This window comes from Semicossyphus pulcher, unplaced genomic scaffold, assembly GCF_022749685.1.
Source record: "Semicossyphus pulcher isolate SPU_LCO1_2020_fin unplaced genomic scaffold, fSemPul1.0.p SCAF_16, whole genome shotgun sequence".
In the NCBI taxonomy this organism is placed as follows: domain Eukaryota; kingdom Metazoa; phylum Chordata; class Actinopteri; order Labriformes; family Labridae; genus Semicossyphus; species Semicossyphus pulcher.
In genome coordinates this window covers 24255799-24272140 of record NW_027211670.1, presented here as the reverse complement: position 1 = coordinate 24272140, position 16342 = coordinate 24255799, and the positions used below count along the sequence as shown (strand labels likewise).

Genomic DNA, 16342 nt, shown 5'->3' with positions numbered 1-16342 from the left:
ATTTCAGTATTGATTACACATTTCTAAATGTGCTTGACAGGAGGTAAAAACGGGATAATACATAGGCTGTAAACAAAGTGGATGTAGCCACCATAGCGTCACTCTTTGGCTTTTTTCAAGCCTTGAGTCCATCAAATTGGCCGTCGTCATCTTAGTTTTTTGGAGCCAGAACCGACCATATTTGCAGAAGGTTGGAGTCGGAATGGAGTGAGGGGTTAGCACAAAGCTATCAAAGTTACACAGTGATGCAGTCTATGCTCAACGCTAATTAGATGGCTAATTAGCTACTTAACACCAGTGTTTCCTAGAACATGACATTCAATTAGTTGAGTTAGCAGACTGTAGTTCTCAGTGTTGGTAAAGCAAACTTAAAAGCTGAGAGAGCTCGTGGAACGTAGCAAACGCACTGCCTGCTCGAACGAATCTCCGGTGTGAGAGCAAGCGATGGATGAACGAAGAGAGCCAGTCGGTTTTTCTCATCACTACCGCCTGCTGTCTTCTCTGTGGGGAAAAGCAACAACAATCCTAACTCCTTAGCAAAGGCTGTCTCTAATAAATCAATGTATTACAAAGACTGACCAAGCTTACAAGCCAGGTATGGTGAGCACAGACACAGATACCTAATGGTATATAATAAATAATGCTAACATCTATAAAATGATACTAGACTTTCACTCACAGAAAAGTACCTGGAGCACAGACTTCTCACCTCCAAAGAAAGACAGTTAACCAATGACTGTATATATAGATGGATGACACGTCTCCATCTGCTCTCATTGTACAGAATTGATGCCAAAATAGCCCCCGTGATAGGCGCTGCCATCTTGCGAGTGGAGATCTGCGCAGTAGAGATCAGCGGGTGGCGCCGCTGTAGCCACTTCTGCTAACCAAAACACACGCTTGACTTACCGAAAAAAACAGCAAAGATCCCGCATGTTGGCGTGTTTAACAGCAGGACAGCTTCTTTGTGTTGGTCTGAGGTTAACGTTCACTGATATGGAAACTTCAATGACTGTAGTGATTGTTTTAGTTTCCTCATCTACTCTGCTAATCCGGAACACATCGGCTGCAGGAGCCGTATTTGTCAACAGAGCTGTCAATCATCCTTTTGATGTTTGAGAAAAATGTATTTGGTTTGTATTTTGATTTTATAGTTTGACTCGTGTCCCACCTGTTAACATGGAGGAGGCGGGCATTATGAGCTATACTGCAGCCAGTCAGCAGGGGGCGCTCGAAATGTGTTGGCTTCACTGTTAGGGAGCTGTCATGTCATCAGTCTTTTTACACAGTCTATGCAGTTAACTTATAAGCTAAAGTAAGAGGCAGAAGCTAGCTAGCAAAGTCTTATCTTAAAGTAATGCAAAGCTTAGGTAATGAAGGATTTTAACCATTTTCTTGCACTGATATTTTGGTTATTCAGTTTTACATTGCACATAATTAAATAAGGCAGCAGCTAAATAACTTATTCATGAACTTTGAGCATTCAGGGAAGCTCATCCAAAGTGCACTATCTCCTGTGTTTCAGCTCGTGTTGGGAGTATGGCAGGGACTTTTTGAGGGGTAAATTATCAGCCTGTATTTTTTAACCCTTTTTTTCTGAATGTTACTCCTTCTGTAGCTGTAACTGTTACTTCCTGTGTAGGACAGATTGGCGTTAGCATTGGAGCTTTAGTCACTTGGAGCAATTTCAGTGATTGAATGTAACCGGCTTCAGTCTTGTCTGGACGGCATGCTGTGAAATGAACACAGCACCAGAAATGTGTTTATTTTTGTCATATTTGTTCAGTAAAACAGGAATAGAGAGATGTAAGGATGTAGTGATATTCTGGTGAAGACGTTTTTCTCATTGTTCTTTCAGTAATGATTCTGCTTAATCTAATGTATGTCGTTACATTATAATATTTGACACAACTGTGTGTATGCATGTCAAAAAATTGAAAAGGAGGTCATGACGCACAGGATTAATGAACGTTGGTAATCTGACGTCTCCTACATTAACAGGCAGAATATGAGCTGGCTGGTGTGTGTAGAGGTGTGTGCGGTTGTTCTGTCGCAGCCTGGTGACATTTCATTCATCATATTTACCGTACTGTCTTCAGGTGGCTGCGGGGAATAAACGAACAGACGGACAAACCTTTGGTTCAGTATAAAGCAGAAGTGGACGACAGCTAGTGTAAGAATAACTCATATACATTTATATAAATAATATAATGGTTAATTTAGGAAGAGTTCCTGCTTTCTCTGAGTTAAAGCGTTCCTGATCACGATTTGACAGCGTCTACACGTGGGAGAGTGTTTACTTGAATTAACTCATTTATTTTTAACATTATTTCATTATTTATGTGTTTTTCCTGCAAATATTTAGTGCTTCTGTTACGCCAGTTCTCAGCACAACTTCTTTAAACCCACTTATGACTCACTTCTCCTCCTGCCTGTGCTCTGAACCGTCCGCACAGGAAACTATCACACAGGGTAGAGTATGGAATTAACTATTTATTGAGCTCTACATTTCTGTTGTATGACATTGTATGACATTTTATTTAATCATATTTAATTTATTTTAGTTATATTTTAATGACTAAGTAGCCCTCTCTGTTGGTTCTCTATATGTTCTCTCTGTGTAGTTCTTAGTTCTTACAGGCCTATTGCTTTACTTTACTGATTTTAACAACCAGCAACAATGTTATAAATTACATTTTTTTATCACTGTGCTACATGTAAGAGAAATACAAAGCCATCATTATAAGCCTTAAAATCAAAATTGTATAGGTGCACCAACAAATACCCCTTTCCCACCTAAATTTAGCGCGTTGACGCAGGTTTTTCAGACACGGGAAGACCCGCTTACAGATGCCGATTTTCACTTTTCCCATTGCCAGTGAAGTATCCCTTCGGTGTCTTTCCTGCTGCATCACTGTCTGACGTCACAAACGTGCCAGAGACAGGGTTAGTAACCAGTGAAGATGTTACGGTGGTTAGGTCTTTATTGTATCTATTACTCATTCAGTCTGTTTATCAAACTCTGCGCCGACAAATTAGGAACGATGTTCGAGCGCTGCTCAGACGGAGAAGGGTGGAATTTGTAGCTGAGATGACGAGGAGTCGCAGAAGTTACTGACGGAGCACAGCATCGCGCCAGAGAAGGGGCGGAGATTAGCGTGTCAATCCAGGTTTTGTGTTCCCATCAATGCCGATCGGAGCCGAGGCGATAATTACCCGGGTCTACTGCAGAGTCATTTGACCCGGGTCTGAATGTCGAGTGTAATATTTCCCATTAAGCAAAAAAGCTGGGTGTTAGCAGGTGTCAGAGGGATTTTTGACCAGTGGGAAACAGCTAAAGAGATCAGTCTGTTAATGCTAACAAAAGCAGTAATGTTAATGACCCCAAATGTTTAAAAAAAAAACCAGGAGACTATAGCTGTGTCTCAATTCAGGGGCAGCATCCCTCAAAGAACATTAGTATCACTGGCTAATCGACTGAGTTGAAACCAAAACTTTTTACATTTTAAAGTGTCCCGGGATCATACGTGTCCCAGGAAAAGCTTTTAGCATCAAGCAGCTAGCATCTAGCTTATTGCAACAAACACAGCAGCCTTTTTAGCACTGCTTTACTTTAACCTGAGCTTGTCTGGACACTTTATGCTGACTTAAGAACCTCAAAGATAACGTGGTCGTCAAACAAACAATGAGCAGAGATGTTGTCCATAATTAAGATGCAACAAGGATGTAGATGTATGAATACAGGAGTCAAAATAAACTGCTAATTGATGTGTTTTTAGTTGTTTTTGGACATCAGTGGAGCTCTGTGGTACAGAGGATCAAATGCATGAAATAATACTAAGAAATCGCAGGCCTATCCTTCAGTTAGAGGATAAAGGATGTGTTGGGAGACAGAGGACACACACAGATGCCTTGATGGCCTGTGTAAGAGCTGTGATAACAAAGTGGTTAGCGCTAACAATGTTTGGTTTCCCGTCAGATCTTATTGGAAGATTGAGACGGTCAGCCTGCTTTCTGCTCTCATGCTGTTAATGGTGCTGAGAATAAAACAGCGTTAGTGACCAGCACGGTCTTGAATTACAGTTTTTTTCCCTCCTTCCCACGTCTGTTTTTATTTCTTCCTACACTCACCCACTCTCTGCTCACTCTCACTATCTCCCGGTTTCTGTCTCCGTCTTTTTTCAACATTTGCTCGCAGTCTTTGGTTTCCTTTTTGTTTCATAAAACTAACAGATTTGGAAGTATGACTGAAGTCTGTGTAGCCGTAATGAAGATATTGTTTGTTTTTCTCTCAAAGCCAAGAAAACGTTTGGGAGGTGTGGCGGTGGGAGAATTTAGGAGGTGAGACTGCTGGCAATGAAAGGGGCCTTTTATCGTTTGGATGGGAGCGAGCTTATGTGATGATGGCGAGCATTAGCATTTTACAATCCTGCTGTGTTACCATATAATGAGCGGTCGTCTGCGATAGCTGCTCCAATCTGTGAGGTTTTTTCTGTATGTTGGCTGCATTACAGATGGAGCGCTTTGCAGTGGCCTGGATCCTGTGTGATTAATGAAACGCAAATCTGTTGTAGAGGCGCTTTCTCCTCGTTAAGTGCTGAAATGCCTCCTCTGTTTGTGATGGTGGTCACTCAGAGAGAGTGCAATATGAGTGCGGGGAGACAGGCTTCTTTCTTGGCTGTTTGGAAACATTTCAATGCCAGTAATCGATTTTTCCCGAGGCTCGATAGCCCACGATGCACTGCAAAGTGTCTAGCAGCAGGTGATTTCACAGATTATCTGCTTCCAAGTGGTTTAATTGAGGAGTCAAGTTACATAAATCACAGGCTCTGTAATACACTTCTAAATGTTTGTGCTGCCTTAAATTGGGTAAAAAATCTGCTTTAAAGGAAAATGTTAGTAATTTTGAAGCTGGGTTTTAAGCTTCTTGAGTTTGCAGCTTGTCTGTCGGTTGAATGACTTTGGAAACCCCCTCCCAAGTCCACACAGTCAGTGCTAGGTTAAGACCTTTTTCTGTTAGCTTCAAAAACTGCCAATCCACCAATCACGCCCACTTAATGCTAAGATTGGCCAGATTTGAGATGGTAAGGGTAAGAACATTTGCTTTGAGCAGTCCAACAAAGACATTGGACGAGGAGCAGTCAGGAATACAAATAACAGGCAAAAGGTAAAGAGACCGAGGCTGGTGATCCAAGACAAGACAGGAAAGGTAAAGTAAAGCCCAGTTCAGACCAAAGATTCGGGACAAGAAGAAACTGTTGTAAAACCTTGCGTTGTCACGAGTGGCTAGTTTTACAACAAAAGGCACGTCACCTGTTTCAACAGCCAATCAGCTCTTAAGAAAGTCAGCTGGTGACGTCAGCTACAGACTGTCAGCTGGTCGAAATGGCAGACTTCTGGACAAAGGAAAGAGAGATACAGCCAATCAATCAGTTTGAGAACAGACGTGTTTGTGTGACATACGGTATGGTATGATTAGTCTGTAGTCGGCAGCTCTTATGTTCTTCAGCACAAGTAAACAAGCTCACATTGTAATACTGCGAATACTGTACACACCCGACAACACCTGCTTCGACTGTGTGGAGGATTGAATCAGATATTAATTGGCCCAGAGCTTCTGAAGCCTGAGCCCAGCCTAACTTGACAATCTGGCAAGGAACAAAGAAAGTAGACTGGTGTAAATGTGGAGTGGCTGATGATGGAGGTAAAAACAGGTGGATAGATGGAAAAGAAAGGAAGGTCAAAGGGCATCTGGGCGAAATGAGGAGGACTTGCAGGTCTGATGATGAGGGTGTCTGATATCTGGATTTTCACTTTAAGAGGAGTATCCAATTTGATCCTGCGAATGTCCCACCAAGGAGTTTATTTTTAAAACTCCATCGATCAATGAGTGCCATTGTTCCTCTTTGTAGGACTCTCAAGTTCACCGACAAAGATAGTCATTGTCTGGTGGAGGCGATCAACACCATCTCCTGATTTAATCGTCCTTAATGTTATTTTCCTAAAATACTCCAGCGGTCAGGATGAGAGTTGTTGCTGCTGAGAGCCTCCCTGCTTTAAAAAACTCTCCTCCACATCTGCCTCCTGAGTGCTGACACTGCTGGAAGGTGAAAGCTGGCTCGCTGGTGTTTGGTGCAGTCTGCAGAGATGAGCTGCTGCTGATAGCTGCCTGTCATTTTCACCTGTTTCACTCATACACACACGAAGGTGAGACCGAGCACTAGGCAAACTGTTGATGCAAGTTTTCTTAGAGGAAATACAAAAAGACGATGACTCCCCTGTCAGAGGTGCGTCATAGTCAAACATCTCCAAACTCTCCGAGGTATTAATATAAGTAAACATAAGCGGCTTTAGCTGCAACTCTGCCTGATCCGTTCTCTGTCTTCTTAGAGAGCTCGACAGGCTGATTATTGTTGCTCAGAGTGAGACAGGATCCTTGTGCTCATCACTGGAGGATGCTGTGCGTCGAGACTTTGCTGACGTTAGTCTTGGCTTTATTTAGATAACTGAGCTGCTGATTTCAAGGGCCAAGTAGAGGTCAAACGTTAAAAATGCCAAACTGCTATCTGTCTATGTAGCTATCAATCTCGTTCTTCCTCTTTATCAATCTCTCTCTCCATCTAAGGGCTTCATCTAACACTTATTTCCTCTAATGCCCACCATACACAAAAAGGTTTAACAATCTTGCAGGGTCACTATTTACAAGACTACAACGAAAATCCTGTTGAGATATTTCCCATCATGCTCCTGGTGGAAATTAACAAGGAGAAAACAAACAATGGAGCAGAAGCAGCTTTTGCAATGGCTCTTTGTGACTGCAGTGGTTTGTGTGATCTGCAGTGATTGAGGCTGCAACGTTAGCTAAGTTAGCACTATCAGCAAGAAGGTCAATAGCAAGGTAATTTCTTCACCGTTCTTCACTGTTTTACCAGAGCTATAGCCCCCATGCTAACACCGTGTCCAACAACGAGTGTTGAGCGTCATATCTTAGAACTTGAAACATTCATGTTACACATCTTCTGAAGAAACCAAGAATCAGAAAAAGAGGAAACATTGTTTGTGGGCGAGTATTAGCGGAGTGGTTTGAGGTTGTTTTGTTTCTTTAACATCCCCGATAGCTGCTTTAGTGTGGACGTCAAAATGTACTTTTCAGACGAAGAGAAAAAGAGTGAGAAAGTGTTTTTGTTCGTTTGATGCTTCCGTGCTTCTCTTTAATATTTCAGCAGAGTGAGGCTGAATGTTTACCTGCGCTTTTCTCTCTGATGTTTCAGACTCTATACGAGGTTTTTGCTTTATTATAGCTCACGTGTCACTCACCTTTTCTTTGTCTCCCTCAAAATATACATTTCCTTTTTTTATCAGTCATATAGATTTAATGCCTTGTGCATCTGCTCCTGCAGCATTAAGGGGAACTATCATTACAGCACTTAATGTTCGCTACTGAATTATTTAAAGCTGGCACAAAATAACATGAAGCAACGAACACAGACTTAACCCCATGTAGTAAATATAGATGGTGTACAACACAGCCTAAAGTATGTGGACATCTGAGTGTTACAGACACGGTTTTAGATCGTCTTCTCAAAATGAAATACTCTACAAATTTAACAGACTTTTGCTTCATGTTAGTATTTTCATTTTAGGCTGCTTTATACTTCAGCTCCACTACATTTCAGAGTAAACTATTGTATTTATACTACACTGCATGTACAGTATATATAATAGGTGTAGCTTCTGTTTAAAGCTTAAGATTTTGCATACAAACGTGTGACTTGTGTGACACTGCCTTTTATTCTGTATTATATTGTTTCATACAAATAACTTGAAATGCATGCTAAGAAACAACAGTCTTCATATGGATGTCGAGTCTGTAGCGAGGACAAGATTTTGTGATGTAGTATAGACATACGCGGTTTAGCAGGCTTTGGCTGTATGAAGGAAAAAATGTCCGTCTAAAGAGAAAGGGCCAGTGTCCACTAATTCTTTGCGCTGGCAGCGCCTTCTTAAACCAATGCAGGAAGGGGCGGGACTTATGATATCAACTTATCAACAACAATGTTGGAGAACAGAAGCTAATGTTTTTCGAGATTTGAATTGAGCTGCTGCTAATGCCAGGACACGATTAATAAAGAAAACATGTAGTATACAGAGCAAAGACGTAACAGTCACTACCACGCGAAGCGGAATTGCCGCCAGACAACTTTTGTAACCTTGCAACAGTAAGAGCCGCTGAGAAGCGCTCTGAAATTGAGGTTGTGGACAAAGTCCCTGAGAGCAAAAGAGGCAGAACACATTGCTGTAATGCAATCCAAGAACCCATCAGCTATCACCGAACGTTTATTAAGCTCTTTATTTTTCTCTACAAACACAAAACTGCAGACGGGCGAGTAATTCTTGAGCAGAATATCCGGGAAAAGTTAAACAGATTTTTGTTAGCTACAGCGAAAGCTAATCATCATCAGATAACTGCCAATGTGTTCAGAGATAATTGACCCGTAAAATGCTTTTCAGATGTGTAAAGGAAGAATATGTAACACTTTCGCCTTTTTTAATAAATCAAGGTAACTAACTGTATCCCAAAATGCTTCCAACTTTTTTCCAACCAGAGGAATCTGTTATTCTATTTGAGGTAACAGTGTCCTCTGGGTAAACACAGGAAACAACGGATCAGATGTCAGAGAGAGAGGAAGGAAGTCGGCTAACTGTTTGTGTTTGCTAACGTTACATTTGGCTATTTTATTAGAATTAAATAATTAAATGTAATTTGAATAAAACTTAAATACCTCATCCCTGAACATGATTTCTGCCTGAGTAACGTCAAATAGACTTTCATAGATGGGGTGGTTGTTTAACAGCGAAAACAACAACTCCCATAATCCTATGCTACTTCAAACTAAATTTTTTTGTTATTTTTTGACTGAGAGAACGCTAGTTGCAGAAATGACATACTACATGTTACAATTTACATTTTACTTCAGTCGGGGGTATTTACACTCACTCCCCATCTTTGTATGGACCCCTGAAGTGTTTGGGAGGCGGGGTTCACACATGTTTGAGATGTTCCCGCCCTGCAGATCTGACCACACGTCCTGATTTCATCCACTTACATCTGCTTCTTTTATTTTTCCTACATGCAGCTTGTTTGAGTGCATTTAAACACTTCTTCTCCCCGCCTGTGTTGCATGTTCCCCTCCTCACAGCACCTCCCTCACCGGCATTTAATAGTCTTCACTGACTCAGCATGTATGTGAGAGGCAGAGGGAGGAGAAAGGGGGCGGGGCTAGGTGTAGGCAGCATGCTAATTGGCTGAGTGTAAGCAGTGTGCAGGGGAGGCAGTGCTGGTCGGACAGGTCTGTCTGCACTGCTCTGCTGGAGAGGAGGAAGTAAGTAAGGAAGGAGTGAGGATGACAGGGAAGGAAGAGGGCGTAAGAGAAAGGATGAGACGAGATAAAGCATGTGGGAGGTGTAAATCCTGTACGGATGGAGCGGCTGCGAGAGGAGAGGTGAGTGTGTGAGTTTGTGTGTGTGTAGTAGAAATGTTGCTGTTAGTGACAGCTCCGGGTCGATGAAGATAAACAAGCAGTGAGGCGACGGACAGCTCTGCAGATGATCCTGATGTGTGTGCCTTATGTGTGTGCTTGGGATAAAGAAGTGGGTCCTGTTAGGATATTGTGTGTTGTTTTGTGTGTGTTTGTGTGGGCGGGTGACACTGAGTGTGAAGGCATGAATGAGAGAACATGTGTGAGGCTGTGTGAAAAGAGAGACTGCATATTTTTGTATGATTAGGCTGTGAGCATGTCAGTACATGCAGTTTAAAGAGGGGTCGCTTGTGATCAACAATGTTACTAATACCAATACTGAGCCGTTGTTTACTTTAGCTGGGAGAATGTTTTTATATAGAAGATATAATCCTATTAATTACAGAAATCTGAGCTTTAAATGAATGATTACCACAATGACCATGAAGACAAGTCTAACCTGTCACAACAAACAGTAGATGTTCATGTGATTTTTCGTGGTATGTGTTGTTGAAGTTTGTCAGATTGCAGGGGAAAGGTTAAAGACGGCTGCTATGAGAGGTTTCACTACAGTATGTAGTATTAATTTTGCACTGACCAGTTACTCCAACAGGAAATCTTTGAAATGGTTTCATTGATCACTCAACCGACAATTTATTTCTTATTTCAAATGTTGCTTCTCTGTGAATTTATATATTTAGATTTAGAATTTTAAATGGGACAAAATGTGATGGATGTTGTTTTTTTGAGCGTTTTTTCGAGCAAACTGTGACATCCTCAACACCTCTTTTGTTGTTCTTAGGGCCTGCGTCCACTAACAGCGTTTCTTTGCGCTTGCTAGTGACCATGAAGTCGCTCTGTATGTTTAATATTTTCTTTAATTCAAGGAAATTTTACAAAGAAAACGATGAAAGGAATCGTGTCCTGGCGTTAGCAGCAGCTCTACACCTGGAAATTGTACCCTCGAAAAAATGAAAGGATTAGCGTCTCCTCTGCCAAGGTTGTTTACCAAGTTGATATCGGAAGTCCCGCCCCTTCTTGATTTTGATCAGTGTGGGAGAAGTGACATTGACGAGCGCGCCGGTGTTCCAAAAGTTGAACTATTTTCACCTGAGAGCGCTGTGAGCACTCAGACAAAAAACAGCTGACACCGAGGGCGTCTTTGTGCTGAGGACGCCGAGCTGTATTAGTTTTGAGGCTGCCAGCGCAAAAAACGCTGATAGTGGACACAGGCCCTTACGGCTATGCTGCTGCTGTTTCACCATTTAGTTTATAATATCAGGTCACAACACACAACTTCTCATCACAGTACTGCCTTTGATCAGATGTAGGTGTCCTTATTGATGGTGTTGATGTTGAGGTTAGGTGGCGTTTCACACAGCTTGATCCTCTCTTGACATTGGGCGGCTGTGGCTCAGGGGTACAGTGGGTCCTTCAATCAGAAGGTCGTTCATTCGATCCCCAGCTCCTGTAGTCTACATGTGGAAGTATCCTTGGGCGAGATACTGAACACAATATGGGTCCCAGAGGGGGTGTGAATGTGTGTGAATGACTAGTTGGTCAGTTGCCTTGCATGGCACCAAATAAGTGTGTGAAAGGGTGAAAGTGACATGTAGCGTCAAAGCACCTTAAGTGGTCGGAAGGCTTGAAAGGTGCAATATTAGTGCAGTTCATTTACCATGAACTATATTTATTTAATACTTGTAAGGCACAGATTTGGCAGTTGATACATGAAGCCATAGTTTGTCAATAAATACCCGTTTGACAGCCTCTTGTGCAGGAGAGTCTTCTGGCAGAGTCTCAGTGTTGATTGAGTTTTTTGTTTTTCTTTCCTTATCTAGGAGATCTCTGTAATTTGCCCTGATTGACTGCGTTTAGGCTTCAGGTCTTTGCTAAAGTCTTACATTGACCCATTCAGAAGAACAGGAGCAGTTGAGATAATTGGCTGAAAGAGGTCGCCTGCTGGGATCTTAATTTAATCTGAAATGTGAGTCAGTTTCTTTTAGAGTTTAAAGAGTTTAAAGCAGTTTTCTGGTCAGGAGTTAAAATGAATGTGCGATACGGGAGTCTGCTGAGTGACATTAATTAGAGGGTGTTAACATCCTTTTTTTACATTACATAACTCTGTTGTTTTTGTTGCTCTGTTTATATCCCCGTCTCTAGTCATCTCTCGCTTTCCATCTCCCCCTTTATCCCACTTTCTCGGCCTATCCTGTCGTGGCAGATGTCTGTTCATCACGAGTCTGGTTCTGTTGAGGCTTTTGCTTTTGATGTTGTGCAAATTTGACCCATGAAAGCGAAATTAAAACCTGTATTGACTTTTATTTCACTCTAGTCATATCATTTAGTTTACAGTCCAGAAAATTGTTAGAAGAAACTCTTGAATTAGACTGAAATTGAATTAAGATATAGGCTGAAATAAGCGTCGCAGCATCCAGCAGACGGAGCGACTCTGGATGTTATCTGTTCTTCCCTGCAGGCATTCATGCAGGATTTCCACTTGTTTTTACTCTGACTGTACATCCAGCATTTTCTTATTTTGTTGAAGCTCAATCTCATTGTTGTCTCATGTGTATAAAGCAGCAAATAACCCAGAATCAGCCTTTAGTAGTCAGAGATAAAACCATAATCTATGCAGAGACCAAACTGATAGCGAGTGATAATCAGTCTGTATTAACTGTACTTTTGAGCGGCTAAGCAGCGGTTGAGCTTTTTACAGGTTTAAATGTCCTGAGTCATGTGCACAGAACAGTTTATCTTGATGTGAAGTTTCACATTTAATTCAAGGTAATGTGGCTGAATCGTGTCCTGGGCCTGTCAGGTGTGAGTGGAGGAGTTGTATCAGCAGCAGCGAGGTCATGGCCGGTGTGCTGCTGATTGAAAGCCTCTCCCTTCTTCTCCTCCCCAATAAGCCTCTCTGCAGCTTTCTTCTCACACACACATACACACACTTTTTGTGCCTCTGCATGAGTCAGAGGACCCATCTCTTTTGTCTGAATGTGTCTTTGAAGGCAGCGGAGGAGAAGCAGGAGAGCGAGACAGCCTCGACTCAAACAAAGTCAGCTGTGAGACAGCTCCGACACTTTCCTCTTTAACTTCGCTTCTTCCTCCTCAGTCGCCGCTCGGTTAATTCGGATTCAGCGTGGAGGTTTAGCGAGCTTGAGATGTGTATTTTGGGTGCGACAGTGAGCCCTGGACATTTGTTGGGAATTTGCATGAGTAGGCAGCCAAATACAGCTTGATGTAACCCAATATTATGTGTGGAGAAATCAATGGTGGCTTCGATCTCTGTGAGCAGATTATTAGAGGTTGTTGGAGAGGTTATGTTGCACCACGCACGTCCCTCGTCACACACTAAAAACCATCTTAATCCCCTTTAATGTGTCTCTACCCTAACTGCACACCTCTTATGTAGCTGAAATCATATCCGCTAGTGCCCAGTGCCAGCAACAAGCAAACTGAGAGCTAATATTAGCACCAGAAGGTACCCCCCACCATATCGTATCCAGGGAGCTAATATTAGCGCTGCTCACGCTGCTTTGGGTTTAATTACCTGTGATTTGACTCGTAAATGCCCAGCCAGAGACCCAAAGGAGTTTATCCATATGTGTGCGTGTGTGTGCGTCCTTGTGTAAGCAGTGTGACCCAGAAGGACAACAAGAGGATGAGTCATCAGTTCTGCTGCTTTAGCAACCTTTTTGTAAATAGAGATATGTGGAGAGAAGCTGTTCAAGGATCTCCCACCCCGTCTGTTTTCAAAATGCAACAACAGTTTTTGAAAGAAAGTTTCCTCCCCAAAGTGAACGAGATGAAGTGAGTGTTATAGGTTGATATTTCATTTTATAAAACAGCCTCGAAAAATGTCAATAAATAAATAAATGAATGTAAATGTTTGAGCACTATTAAGTTGTAAAAGGTTTCCAGTATAATGTTATGGTGGTCAGTTTGACAATTTATCGACAGCCAAGTTAAAATTCACTTGAAAAATTGCAGGAAGTGAATCCCAGTTGCAGCTGTGCCACCAATAAAGTTACAAGAATCAAAAATCTAAAGTATCTTTGCAAAGCGATAATCAAACACAAAATCAACTCTGTTTGAAGTTACAATTAGGCACAATATCTCCTGTATGTTCAATCTTGGTGTTAAGACAAAGATTAGGGTGGTAAAAATATATTGGGTTAAGGTTTTACTAGTTTCTCGAAATGAGAAAATAATCTTCATCAGGCACACGAAACTGTGCAGCAGGATGTAGGCATATACTGTGTAGAAAAGGGCCTTTTCCTCATGGGGGTCTATGGGGATCGGCTCACTTTTGGAGCCACCCTTGAGTGGCAATTTGAGGAACTGCACTCTTTGACCCCGAAGGCCGGCGATATACTTTATTTTAACTATGCCTTCGCGTGCGCATGATGGCTGCCACATGTTCCCTTCGTCTGTTCGGAGCGTCGGCTGTGCACGTCCTCAAAAACTAACGCTACGAGCTTGCAAGATGCACAATGATGGGGCAGTGTAGAGGCAGAGGGGATGTGACAGGGTCAACACAGCAGCAGGAACAACAATGGCAGAAAGTTCTGAAGACAAGCTGATAGACCAAGTCCATGATTATCCACGTCTGTACGATGTGTCGTTGCCGCTGCACAGAGACAAACATGCCTGTCAAACAGCTGGAGACAGAAAAGTTCTGTTTTAGAAGTCGACGTGGAAACCTGCAAAACTAAATGGAAACAAGTCTGGGACCGTTACATCCGTGCACAGAGGAACATGCTGGAGAGACAGAGTGGGGACGGTGCAGACGGTGTGTTCTGTCCACCGGTCATCAGTCGCCTGAGCTGGATACAGAATGTTGTCAGTCACCGGGCCTCTGAGGATTCAGAATGAACATAACAGCAACCTCCTCGAGTGTCGCCATGTTTGTTGTTTACATCCTGCACATACGGCCTGAGCTCCCTGGTGTGCCCTGCAAAGGTATCCTCCAGTAACACACGTAGTGCAGAGACAAGCAGAAGGTTGTTCACGCGAATGCAAGGTTAAAAAGCAAGTATATCTCCGACCTCAGAAGTCTCCTTACACCACAGCTAAGATACGTTTAACGATTTTAGGTTGTGGAATCAAGAAGATCATGTGATGTGAAATTCAAATCTCCTAAGTTAGCAGTAACTACATCTGTCAAATAAATCATAGTAAAAATGAAGCAATTACAATAAAGCACACAAACTAGACGGTTGCACTAAAATACAAAACTACACCACTTAATGAACTCTGTGTTTCTCCGTCACATTTGCACTCATTAAAAGACTTGCAGCTACAGTAGTTGTTACAATATACATTTACAAGTTGAGCTAATTTATGTGACCGAAGTGTTGTACTGTAAATTAAAGCCGAGCATGGCAGGTGGTGAGTGCTAATGGTCTGTTTCTGTTGTAACTTCTGGCACAGCAGCGATGCTTCCAGCAGACCTGGTGCCAAACTGGGCGTCTGTCAGAACACTGGGCGCTCAGTGGAAACGCTGCAGCACAGCAGGGTGTCACATTATTTTATAGATCCAGAAGGAGCCCAGAGGAGGGAGGAAGGACAAAACTTAGAGCAGCATGTACACTGTTACATCTTCAGAGCCAGTTTTCCACTTATATTTCATCTCAAGGAGCTTTATGGTCGGAAAAATCACTATTTAAGTATCGTACGTATTAAAGATCATGTGTTCTCGGGTTGTAGGTACAGAATGTCCTTGGTGAACAGTGATAATTGTGCTTTTTATAATAATGGAAGTAAAACAAATATGCTTAAAAACTCTATCGCTTCATCAAATGTAAATATTCTACTTTCTTCATTTTGAACACATCTCCTAAATAATTGTCCCTGATATTTGCGTATTTGGGTACTTTTGCGTCTCCACTAGAGTTTCAACTGTCTGCATGAGTAGAAGGAAAACGTTCAGTTGTGATTTAGGGGAACTAAACCTTAAAACAACACATCTCTGCAGAATAAGAAGAGGCTGGTGTTACATCTGCAGTTGTCTTCCTGCTCCTGACATGCATCTTCCTGTAACTCTACACTCCCATCAGTCTGGCCGGCTGCCAGCAGAGCTCTCTCCTTCAAACGTGACTCCATCATCCTGCCTCCTCTTACCTCCATGTTTCCTGCTCTCTGTCTACCGCGTTTGCTCTTGCCGCCCCTCGTCTTTATCTCTCTTGCTCCCATCAACAGCTCCGATGATAAATTAAGGGCTCAATGGTGGAACAAGTGAATTCCAGGTTCTGTCAAGAATCGATAAGGGCCACTGTAGAGTCCCGCTCCTGGTGGCGACAAAGCTGACAAATCTTCTCTTATAATAATCCCTGTGGATCTTTCAGTGTGATACGTTCTGTCACATTTATGGTGCAGCCACGAGGGTGTCTATATTTAGCTGGAATACTGCGTCCACACTAGCAGGTAATTCTCTTAATGATTTCAGCCGCACTAAAACACTAAAGCAACAGAAAAAGGTCAGATTTCCTTTTCTTTGTGCTATTTTATTCTGCAAACAACAAAACTTTGCATCACAGCCAACATTTGTAAAGGATGTGTTACAGATGCTTTGCTTACTCTGCTTCTTTCTGTATCCGTTGACACTTTGTGTCACCAATACTCTGACTGGAAAGCAACTTAAATCTGCAGTAAAACAAAGTCAGAGTTTCCCAGTTGAAATTCTGAATTTGTGACTTCTGACGACCTTTCCGATCGTCACGATGAAATTTTCAATGATTTAGCAAAACTGTAAATCCATCTTCACATATTATAAACCAGTGTTTGGCATCTGATTATACTCCAGCATAAGGGATTTGTTA

General features: G+C 42.2%; 1 protein-coding gene across 1 annotated transcript in view; it reads left to right on the top strand.

Moving 5' to 3' along the window:
- Positions 1 to 9382: 9382 nt before the first annotated feature.
- Positions 9383 to 16342, top strand: part of LOC138594032 (PH and SEC7 domain-containing protein 1-like) — a 71160-nt gene continuing 64200 nt past the window's right edge. Inside the window, exon 1 of the mRNA XM_069665123.1 lies at positions 9383 to 9503. The gene's annotated coding sequence lies outside the window, so the exon portion shown is untranslated. The remainder of the gene's footprint in view (positions 9504 to 16342) is intronic.